Genomic DNA, 12,775 nt, shown 5'->3' with positions numbered 1-12,775 from the left:
CTCCCTGCTCCATGTCCTCCCAGACTTAACATCTCTCCCCCCTTAAGGGCATCCTACACCCCATAGCAGGTCTAATATAGGGCCAGAATAAATGTGATTACACCCACCTCTATCCTGATGGAACTCCATTTGCCTCCTTACTGGCTCACTTTATCTTTAAAACCAGGGGCATGATTTACAAAGTCGTCATGATGAGCACCCCCCCTTACACTGCTTACTATCTTTGCTTGCTCTCTGCACACCCACAGCCAGAATATCATCAGACTGGAGACCAGAATATACAAATACAAGGCAGACGATTCTTCCCATCTGTGCATCCAGGATCTAGAACAACATCCGCATATCCACAAGAATTAACCTCAATACTTCTCCAATCTAAGATGCACCTCTATAAAAAAACACTATATTACTTCTGACCTGAGAACACAGCTAACTCTCCTATCACTAGCTGACTGCATGCTTTGCTTTAACCCTGTGCAGTGCTTCTGTGTCTTTTTGTGAGGATCATGCTATTTAGTACAGCATACATGCATTCATTCATACATACAAACATATGTTCATATATACATGCACTCTGTACTAACTCGTTCAGAGATAATGCCAACTTGTCTGGATTCTAATATCAGCTTTATGGCAGTGAAACCCAATTCCTTTTCTCCTGTCCCACATACCTTAACAATCTCCCATCACTCATCTTGGATAGTCTCCTTCAACAATGGATAGTACTATGGTCACAAATGCTACATACATTCCTTAAAAGCTGAGGACCTATATTTTTACTCCTCATCAGCACTCATGTCTCTCACCAACTCTTTCCACTTTCCCGTGGGCTCTCTGTAATTAACTTCTTTTGCCAACAGCAAAGAGGTTCTCCTCAGCTTATTAATAAAAACTTGGACGACTTCATCATATTTTTAGTAGTTGAACATGCACAAAAACATTAACATATTGATGAATACAGGCCCCAGCTAGGCCCGCAAAGCACAAGGGTTCGCTCTCCTGTAACGGAATCTATAAGGAAGTTGGCACGGAAACTGCAAAGTACAAAAACAAGGTTTATTAACCCTTAAGGGTGGTCCTACAATCCACACAACACTCTTCAGTATTGCATGGAGTAGCACAAAGAACATTCGTACACAGTCCCCTTTTATACACAACAGAGGGGCTCATAGTGGGTGGATACAACATGAGGCCGAAGAACATTACCATTTATGGTCATTCTCGATACTGAATCAATACATGGGCGGAGCCAACACACTCCTTGAGCCCGCGAAAGGACATGGTCAAGCAAAGCTAATTATAACAGATGTGGTCAAGTCTGGGCATGCGCCAGATGGACAAGAGAGCTATTTATAGACTGTTACTAGGCAGATTACAGGAGCAACTAACACAGAGGTCGGACTCTCCTCGTGGTGAACACATGGCAGCATGTCAATACAAAATGGAGTCCGGACTTCGGTCAACATAACGAAGAAAACATGATCTAAAGGGAAAGCATTAATGTTTTCAGTAAATGCTTAATCACATTCTGCCTTAATTTACAACAGACGACCCTTTCAGCATTTACTGAAGACATCCGGTTTCCAAGAATAATCATCATATATATCAATTATCATCATTCCCTTAACCTCTTTAGCTAGACCCTTCTGGCGAGCAACATCGGCAATAGCTTTCTTATCTGGAATGCAGAATGAAATGCATACGGAACAGCACAATGGTCCACATTGAATACACATACAGAAAAGGAACAGAACTGCTATAATAATGCAGAGACCAGTTAAGACCTTCCATCCCCAGGCAGTAACCAACGCCCAAAACCATCCAGAAAAGGACCAAGTGCCGTTTTCTGTGTGGATTTCAGCTGCTATTTTATGCAGCTTGTTAATGGCGTTATAAACGGATGGCGTATGATCAGGGATGAACACACAGCAGCTACTTCCAATAATTTTACAGGCTCCACCTCGATCAGCTAGCATTACATCTAATACCATACGATTCTGCAACGCAACAATCCTGGTTATTTGTAACTCTTCCGTAAGATTCCCAAGAGCAGCAGCAGTCTGATTAGTCACAGCTTCTACCACTCTTGTTAATCTTCGGATCTTCCTACTATTCAAAGCGGCTCCAACAAAGAAAAACAGTCCTAAGTTAAAATCAATATACTGTTGCAAGCTGGTATCGGTCTGATCCACATCATCAATTGATAGAGTATGTTTGTATCTATTTACAGTCACATTATTCAAAAGTTTCAAATCCTTATGATATGACGCGGGTGCTAGGAATACAGGAGGTAATAGGAATGATACATAGCATACCCCAGACCACCCAGCCGGCAAACGGTAATAACCTTTATTTCCACACACAAAGTAGGTATTATGGGACGCTAGGAAGGTACTGTTATTCAACCCGTCAATGTTCAATACGGTTATGCAGTCACTGACACCAACAGGGATAAAACCCACACTCTGGACACACAGGTCCGCTTGGGCTTGAGCCACTTGGATCACAAATTTGTCCTTCCCCGCAGTGTCTCTGGTGTTCGTGAAGATATAGGGAATGGATTCATTGTCCGGTCGGTACTCTTCCCATTCCCAAATTGTCCCATTTGCTTGTGGATATCCATTTTTGTCCTGATGACATTCTTTATTGAGTCTGAAAAGCAATCGTCCCACTGTCGGTTTCCGAGTGGCAAACAGCAAAGTGTACCATGCTCTACAAGAGCCATTGTGAGAGAAAGGAAGTGGTATGAATGGCGTACCTCCTTTCTTCTGATGGGCCGGCATCATCCCACATATCCAACAGTTCGTAGCGTTCGTAGCAACGTGGGTATGATGCAGCATCTGGATGAAAGTGTTGTTCAAGTAAGATTGTCGATGCTTCAACTCTTGATATGGCAGTGTATAAAAGTAGTGTTCCTCGGGCACCGGAGTTGTCAACACAAGTGTTTTCCGAGCAGGAGTTGCCTCCTCCACAAACCATGTGGTTATACCAACGATAGCTACTGTTAGCATGAACCCCAACGCACAAAGGATTTTCTTCTTCTCCATGTCAAAAGAAACAATACCCTGATATCTTCCTGAAACTAAAAAGTCTGTCAGAACTCTTCCCCTTGGGCAGCGGTTGATTTCTTCACCAGCGGGCCAAGACGGGTGTCGCTACACTAATGCAGGGCTGATCCCCCCCCCTTGCCTCATCGGCTCTCCGTTTCACTAACCCAAGGGCCGTTCTGACAGTATGTCCCGGTACTGGAAACCTTACTTCCTTGGTCGAAGATGATATCGCCTTCCTCCAGAAGTCGTGTGGTCCGGAAAGAGCTCCTCAGTGTCTCGTGGCTCAGCAGCACGGCCTGTCTCTGCTGCTAAGATTTCTCGTTGATCGGTCAGCACGGCAGACTCCACCAATCCGGGCGGTACCTTTCGACAGTGCAAGGAATGGATCCAATTCTTTCGGTTCGAGACTCGCACAGCCGTCCTCGTTGCAAGGAGGACTTGTTCAGGTCCTACCCATCTCGGCTCCAAACTGTTCGTTCTGTCGAAGACCTTCACCATAACATGATCTCCAGGCCGGAGACCATGTCCTTCGCCGGTAGACCGATCAGGGAGCGCCTCTCGGACCTGTTGATGAATAGAAACCAAGTTATCCGTTAACTGTGCCAGATAATCGCTCATTATTACACAAGGTACATCATACACAGCCTTAGGCCTTGGTGGACCCCAAATGTTCATTGGGCGTCCGAATACTATTTCGTATGGCGTAAGGCCGGTTCGAGAGTGTGGCACTGACCTAATTGACAATAACGCCAGTGGCAGGGCGTCTGGCCAAGTCAAAGACGTTGAAGCTTGGATTTTGGCGATCTTAAGCTTCAGTGTACCATTATACTTCTCGACTAGTCCGGCAGACTGAGGGTGGAACACGGCATGAAACTTCTGAGTGATGCCTAGGCCCTTCAAGACATACTTTATAACATCCGCTACAAAGTGAGGGCCATTATCACTCCACAGAAGTCTACAGACGCCGTATCGAGGGAAAAACTCTTTTAGCAGTAGCTTCGCCGTGGTCATTGCAGTATTGTCTTTCGTAGGGTACGCCTCAACCCATTTGCTGAAAGCGCAAACCACTACTAGAACATACTTCAAATTGTTACAGCGCTCAAGCTGGATGTAATCCATCTGCAGAACCTCAAAGGGTGCAGTGGGTGTCGCAAATCCTCCTGCTGGAGTTCGAGTGCCTTTCCCTGGATTATACTTCAGACAGATCATACAGGTCTGCATCACCCTCTTTGCCGTGCTAGCAATCTCTGGATGCTCCCAGACTTGGGTAAGCAATTTCACAATTGCGGAAGCTCCAACATGTGCTAGCCCATGTGCCATCTGAACCATAGGTTGTACGAAAGCCGTGGGTAACTTCCATCTATCCATCTGTTTATTTCTCCAACAACCCTCGTCATCCAGTTCTCCTTCGCTAGCCCATTGTTCCCGCTCTTTGTCAGAAGCGGTCCTTTGCATTTCTCGCACTTCCTCCTTCGCATCACGCCATCTCTCCACCTGTGACTTTACTACATACATGGCAGTAGCGCCGGGCTGCATCGCAGTCTCCCGTGCTACTCGATCCGCTAACGCATTCCCTTCTCCAACTTTATCAACCACTTTCCTATGGGCGCTACACTTAACGATAGCAATTTTCTTTGGGTATGTCAATGCAGTTAAAAGATTATGAACTAACTCTCCATGCATTATCTGTACTCCATGTGACGTTAAAAACCCTCTCTCCTTCCAGAGTAGGCCGAAGTCATGCGCTACTCCGAAGGCATAGCGGCTATCTGTATAAACATTCACACATAATCCTGTACTGAGCTCACATGCTCGTGTTAATGCTATCAGTTCCGCTGCTTGAGCTGATTTCTGTGGTATGCGTGCTGTCTCCACTATCGTGTGTAATGTGGTAATTGCATACGCTGCTGAAGTCGTACCATCTGGTAGCTTCAGGCATGATCCGTCTACCCACAACTCTCCATCTACATCTGAAAAGGGCGTATCCTGGAGATCAATACGACCCTTTGTTTGTTCCTCAGTCACAAGAATACAATCATGCGCTTTCTGCGCCTCAGGCTGGGTCTCGGGGTATGGCAACAATGTGGCCGGGTTTAATGTCACGCACCTTTTCAACGTAATATGAGGAGCCAAAAGCGTCAGCTCATATCCCGTTAAACGGGCACTGGTCAAATGCTGCGTCTTTGTTTGATTAAGCAGGGCATCCACAGCATGGGGAACTAACACCAACAATTTATGGGACAACACAATTCCTTCACTTTGGCGTATTGACACAGCCGTCGCCGCTACCGAGCGAAAACACCCTGGTAATGCTCGGGCGACAGGATCAAGCACAGCCGAAAAATATGCACAAGGGCGCTGCTTATCGCCGTGCATCTGCACTAAAACTGACAATGCACATCCATCTTTCTCATGCACATACAACGAAAAGGGTTTTGCATAATCAGGGGTCCCTAACACTGGTGCTGAACAAAGGGCCTGTCGCAGTTGCTGAAAAGCAGCATCACACTCATCTGACCAAGGGATTGGGATAGGCGTGTCTTTTGTCAAAAGAGCTAGTAATGGCTTAGCTATGTGTGAAAACCCCAATATCCACTGTCTACAAAAAGAAACAAGGCCCAAAAATGCACGCACATCCTTCTGCGTGGATGGTCTCGGTGTGTCCAAAATTACTTGGATACGATCTGGTGTGAGTGCACGCCCCTCCTTAGACAAAAGGTGACCTAAATAAGTCACCTTTGGTCTACAGAATTGCAATTTCTTCCTAGATACTTTATGATTGTGGGAGGCTAAAAAGGAAAGTAAGGATAGCGTGCTTTTCTCACACAATTCCAGGGTGTCAGCCGCCAACAAGATGTCATCGACATATTGAATGAGGGCGACCCCCTCGAGTAAAACAAAGGAATCCAACTGTCGTTTCAAAGCCTGACTGTAAATACTAGGGCTTTCTGTATAGCCTTGGGGAATTCTACAAAAACGATAAGATCTATTGTTTAATGTGAACCCAAAAAGAAATCGGCTATCAGGGTGAATGGGAATGGAAAAGAAGGCATTCTTCAAATCAATCACTGAAAACATGGTCGCCGTAGGCGGGACCAAGGTAAGCAACGTCGTGATATCGGAAACCACCGGGTACTGAGGTATCACGATCTTGTTTACCTCCCTCAAATCAATTATGAACCGATAGACCTTTGCATCCGTGTCCTTTTTCAAAATTGGGAGAATCGGACTGTTACAGATATTATAGGGAACTTCTTCCACTACCCCTACTGCGATCAAGTCTTGCACAATCTGTATGAGAGCCTCCTCGCCCTCCTGGGAAATACGATACTGCGGGAGGCGTGGTAACACCGCCCCCTCCTGGACGCTAATGTGGACCGGAGGAATCACCATTTGTCCCACATCTGTGTCCGAAGTCGCCCATAAAGCTCGGGGAAGGGTAGCCAACAACGCATCCTCTGATATCGTACACATCCGCCCAGACCGGGGGTAGTTGTCATTTAATATCACCCTCACACCCTCAGGGGAGCAGCGGATTGTAGCCCTAAAATACTTTAACATATCAAGGCCCATAATGTTATCCGGTGTATACGGAGCAAGCAGAAACGGACAGGGCGCAGAAAAAGAATCAACCTTAAATGTAAGGGGCTGTGAAAGAGGGCTTCGGGAGAGCGTACCGTCAAACCCTACCGATGTAACCACTGAGCCGGATGGGGGAGCCCCCGGAACCAAGTACCTAGACAATGCACTACGTGTCGCTCCTGTATCTACTAGGAACTGATCAGTAGAACCTAAAACTTCAGCCGATACATAAGGACCCGTCTGATCGACCGGCACCTCAACTGATTCAGACCCCCATCCAACGCATTCCTATGCATGCTGCGAATCGTGATATCCCGATCGATCGATGTCCGATACATGATACTGGTGCTGGCGATCGAAAACATTTGAGCTATCTCGGTGCTGCCCAGCAGTATCGAAACGGGCATTGTCATTAGAATTCCCTCTAAAGTTCGAGGAACCCCCTCTACCTCTCGGGCCACCCGGAGTATGCCCCTGACGTGAAGCACGCAACACTGGGCAATCCCTGGCCCAATGGCCCAATTGCTTGCAATATGCACACTGGTTCCTATTCAAATCAGATCGGCCCGGAGGGGGACCATAAGATCCGCCCCGTCCTCTATTATTACCCCGTCGGGGCGGGCCATATACTTGTGCTAACATTACCTTAGTCTTGAGGTCTTTCGATTTCTTCTCTTCCTGGCCCTTCGCCTCGTGCTCCTGACGCTCATAATACTGAGCGATAGTCAGAAGGGCCGTCGGCGTCGCGGAGGACCAGGAACTCTCGCTCGCTTTTAACCGGGCTGCAACTGCCGGTAGCAGATTAGCCACATATTTGTCCGCGAAAAGGTGGCGGCCCGTGTCGTCAGTAAGCGACTGGCCACTAAAATCATGAAACGTCTCCTCAAAGCGCGTAAAGAAGTCCGCAACTGACTCGTCAACTTTCTGTTTACATGCAGCTAACATATTCCAGTCAATCTTTTTAGGGGGGATAATCGTCTTCAACTTAGCCACAATAGCCGCAGGGAGATCTAAAATATTCTGGGGTGGTTTCTGTGCGGGCTTCCGTTCCCTATCCTCATCCTCAAGGTCAGACCACCGGGCCTTGAAGGCAACCGCATCATCTACCTTTCGGACAGAGCGCCACGTATCCGGCGGTAGGATAAGGCCAAAGAACAGGTCTATATCCGCTAAGGTCATAATGCAAGAATTCAAGGCCCCCTCGACTTCTTCATAGAAGGCCGCTGGATTCTTGCGGGGGTCAGGCAGCGCATTCTTTAATGCCATAACATCGGCCCTATGCCATGGAGTGTAAACCCAATTATATACAAAATATCCCCTTGCATCGGCGGAGTTAATATCCGAGCTAGTCCCTGCTCCCTTAGGAGGAACATACAAAGACGCCGCCTCTCGCATTGGTTTAGCATGCACTATGTCATCCTTATCTGACTGGGAGGCGGATGGGTGGCCCCCTGCTGCAGACGAATCCGACTGCTTCTCCTCCTCCGTTTGTTGGCGTGCTTTCTCTCTAAGGGCCAGCACCTCGTCCCGTAAAGCGAACAGCCGCCGAGCCGCCTCAGGAGCCTTAGGGGGAGAAAAAACACCATTACGTAATGCTCCGGCATCCGAAGACACTTCGTCAGGCTCAAGGACACTAGAATATTTTCGGAAAGCAGCAATTACTTCATCTGCGAAATGAGACAGAAAATACACCCTCTCTCTATCTTGCCACGACCCCCAAGTATGGAACAACTCCTCCTTAGACATCTTGCCCTTAAGTGCACGGAGGGAAAGTTTCCGAAGCTCAGCCATATGCTCGGCCGATAACATGGACCGTGTGTCGACCTTACCCGGAGCCGGGCCAGAATCTTGCGGCCGCGGAGCAGATGCGCCAACATAAGGGGGCGGAGAGCGATCTAGTAAATAAAAATCATCATCAGGATTATTAAGGACAGGATAAAGTGGCTGGCGAACAACATATTGACCCGAGACCTGTAGCCTACGCTCTTTCTCTTGTCTGTCCGTGTGCTCTTTGTCCTCCCGACGCTTCGCTTCCTGCGCTCGCACATGATCATTCTTCCGTTGCTCTTTATCAAACAGCGCTTTCTCACGCTTCTCTCGCTCACGCACTTCCTTCACCCATAATCGCACACACTCAAACATATCCTGACGAGCACGTCGCTTACACATACACTGTTCCACATACTCAATCTTACGTATATCAAACGATCCATACAAAGGCCATCGCAACTCAGGATCCTTCCTTGTGTATTTCCTCCATAGCGTGCTGTACATTATGGAAGAAAGACCATGCTTCACATACATATCCCTATTAGGAGTCCCCTCTGGGGGAGCTGGAGCAGATTCCTCAAGGTTCAACCGGTTACCCAAACAGCAGCACCACTTACGGAGTGCGCTAAAAGCAGGCATGCTAGGAATAATGCAAAATATGCAATATTATAAGGAAAAATGGCACTTAATCGTTGCGCCGTTCAAAGTTTACACAGCTCCTGGAGAAATCTCTCCACATTACCTGCCTATATGTGTTGCAACGCATATATATTCACAAAGACAAATTCAAAATATGACTAGTCATCATCAATCAAACTCAAATAGCCAACCCAGGCTTCAAAAACTCGGAGCAAGTACCGTACAACGGTTCTTACCAATCAAGAGTCCAGGTTCCAACTGCCAAGCTCCACAATCGCCCAAACGGCTCTCACGGCAAGACCGACAGAAGAGGTCTCAGTCGATGACCGGCGCCACCCAGACGGTCAGCTCGGAAGGGAAGGAAGAAAAACCTCGGGATGCCAGGGCTAAGACGCCGCTGGCAGTGATCACGTCCCCGGCCAAACTCCTCACCTTCGTCGCGACCAGTCCTTCGAGCATCCGAGTCGCCGATGAGCCCCACGTGACGGGCGCCAATTGATGAATACAGGCCCCAGCTAGGCCCGCAAAGCACAAGGGTTCGCTCTCCTGTAACGGAATCTATAAGGAAGTTGGCACGGAAACTGCAAAGTACAAAAACAAGGTTTATTAACCCTTAAGGGTGGTCCTACAATCCACACAACACTCTTCAGTATTGCATGGAGTAGCACAAAGAACATTCGTACACAGTCCCCTTTTATACACAACAGAGGGGCTCATAGTGGGTGGATACAACATGAGGCCGAAGAACATTACCATTTATGGTCATTCTCGATACTGAATCAATACATGGGCGGAGCCAACACACTCCTTGAGCCTGCGAAAGGACATGGTCAAGCAAAGCTAATTATAACAGATGTGGTCAAGTCTGGGCATGCGCCAGATGGACAAGAGAGCTATTTATAGACTGTTACTAGGCAGATTACAGGAGCAACTAACACAGAGGTCGGACTCTCCTCGTGGTGAACACATGGCAGCATGTCAATACAAAATGGAGTCCGGACTTCGGTCAACATAACGAAGAAAACATGATCTAAAGGGAAAGCATTAATGTTTTCAGTAAATGCTTAATCACATTCTGCCTTAATTTACAACAATATAACCTTTAGGAGCCAAAGTACTTGTCAGCTCATCTGGAATCAGCATAGTGGACAGTAGCAGTTGTCTTTTATTAGGCCTCCATATTACAACTTTACCACCCAAGATAAAACTCCTAAACTGGGCTACCAAAACTTTGTATAACTTACCCAGGCATACTTCCATGAAAAAATACCACCATCATTTCTGCAACCGTCTCTATTCAAGAATTCAAAGTAGCAATGACATCAAATGGCACCGACTGCACTCAAAAAATGACTGATTACTGCCCCACTCCACTGTAAATATGTAGGTTATGCCTTTATGTTCTAGTAGTTATAGAAAATAATTTTCTGAGAGATGTATTTGTCTTTACAGGTAATATTCATACAGTGGGATCAATTATTCTACACTTCACTTTCTACTTCTCTAAACTATATTAAAACATCTACCCTCACTGATCTACTTACTGTCATTATTGCTGTATAAACTGTTTCTGATCATAATGTTATTGATGTTAACCAAATGAACAACTATGTACAAAAAAATGGCAATTCCAACAACATTGTGATTTCCATTCCAGCTCTTACTACAACATGTTCTCATACCATGTTTACATTCTGAACACAATCCCATTCCCATTCCACAATTAAATATATTCTCTGCCCTCCTTTTTCCCATTTCTTGTGATACTCTCCCATGTATCTTTAACACTTGCTTTAAACTACACTCATCAGAATATGCCACTTTGTTAAACTCATTGTGTGACAGGACATGGAGACACAAAAGCAGTGTAAATCATAGATTGACAATTGTATATGCCATTCATGACATGTTCATCGATAAGAGAGAATGTGACAGGCAAGAACTCATACATTCTAAAAATCAAATAGAGCATACATAGGCAAGCCTCATTCCACACTGTCAAAATGCAAGGACGGGGGCGTGGAGCTAGCCACCACTCTGAGAGACCATGGTTGGCACAAGCTCCTCGCTAACCACGGCCCGACCCCTTGCAGCCACCACCCATGCCCCTCTGAACCCTGCAGCACACCCTCAGCCCAACAGGAACCTGGTTGGGCTCACGCAAGATCAACTTGATGCAGCAGGGGATGATAGAGCCTGCTCGGTGCGGCGCCCAAAATTCTCAATATGGTGACCCACAGTGGTTACGAGAGCCACGAAGACACTGAATGAGGACCCCAGCTTGGAATTGGCTCTGATAGAGGGATTGAATGTGGTGCTGCAGTGAGTGCCCCTGGATAGGGGTTTCCCCCCCCTCTTGAGGAGCAACTGGGAGAAATCTGAGGCCTTCCATCAATGCACTAAACCTTCGCGTGTAAGGTGGGCAATCCTTCTGGTCCGGGCCCATTGGTGCCATCAGGAGTGGCATGAGGTCACATGATGGCCCAGCAATGATACTGAGGCAGATGTACCTCTGTTACACCTCCTCTCCTTCTCCCTTCAGCAGAGCATGATTGACTGTACTATAAAAGACTCAATCCACTCAGGGAGTGACATTTGACATATCAATGGTAGGGTCCTGAGCAACACTGATTGAACGACCCCCCCCACTTAACCCGTGCCTTTTGTTATGAGGTACGGGTTTGCACCCATCGACACTTTGCGGCCCAGTGAGCTCGCTCTATGGTAGCTCATAACCAGCTCTCCTACAATACGCTACTGATACCCAGAGTGGAGAAGCCCACACTGCCGCCTAAGGTCTTGGGTTTTTGGCTTGGAGATGACGTCTTAGCTGTCCTGTCGTCTGCTGGATTCTGGTGGTGCCCATCTCGCTCCCACTGCCATTATCGATCCTTTGTTTGGTGAAAGTGACTGCTTGGCCTGAATCTCTGGGCCCAGATACTGTTGATTTTGGCTGCTGTCTTTCTCTTGCCCCTGGTTCCCATGTGTCGGAGCAGCCATGGGTTGGACTCAGACAGCCAAGGAACATACCTCGACCGGCGTTCCCCAAGAGGGAATCAAGCATGTAGCAAGTGACGGAGATACCTCTCATATTGACAGTAAGTTTGACAAACTCCCAGATGTGATTGACACCTCTGAGGAGCACCGAGAGGGTACAATAGACTCCATCGTGGTGGAGTTGGGCCTCATTCAAGAGGACTCCAGAAAATTGTCTTAGAGTGTCGCCACTTTAGAGATCACTGTGCAGAGACTGATAACTGAATCACAAAACACAGAAGACCGCCTCACGAAAATGGAGGCCCATACACAATGGTTAGCTGCCAGGCTGGATCATAAGGAAGAGAGGGCCTGATGTAGCAACATCTGGATTGTGGGGCTACTGGAGAGAATTGAGGGTGAGTCCATGCTGAGCTTCCTGGAGGAATGGCTCCAGGAAGTGGTGATGCCAGAGGGTTTGTCCAAGTTCTTTGCCCTGGAGCAGTCTCAAAGGGTACCTGCATATCTCCCACATCACCCAGTAGTGGCCCACCTCCTATACATTTGTGACAGAGACTACCTGCTGCAACAGGCTCACAATCATGGCTCCTTTGTGGTGGAAATTGCAAAGTTTCACTGTATCCCAACTTTACTCTTCAGGTCTAGATTCGGAGGGCCTAGTTTTTTTGCATTTAAGAAGAAGCTTCACAAACTGGGATTGTTGTACTCTTTGCTGTTTCAGGCATGGCTGAGGAATC

Source organism: Triturus cristatus, chromosome 11 (genome assembly GCF_964204655.1).
Source record: "Triturus cristatus chromosome 11, aTriCri1.1, whole genome shotgun sequence".
Lineage (NCBI taxonomy): Eukaryota > Metazoa > Chordata > Amphibia > Caudata > Salamandridae > Triturus > Triturus cristatus.
The sequence above is the reverse complement of the archived record's forward strand: the minus strand, read 5'-3'. Positions refer to the sequence as shown.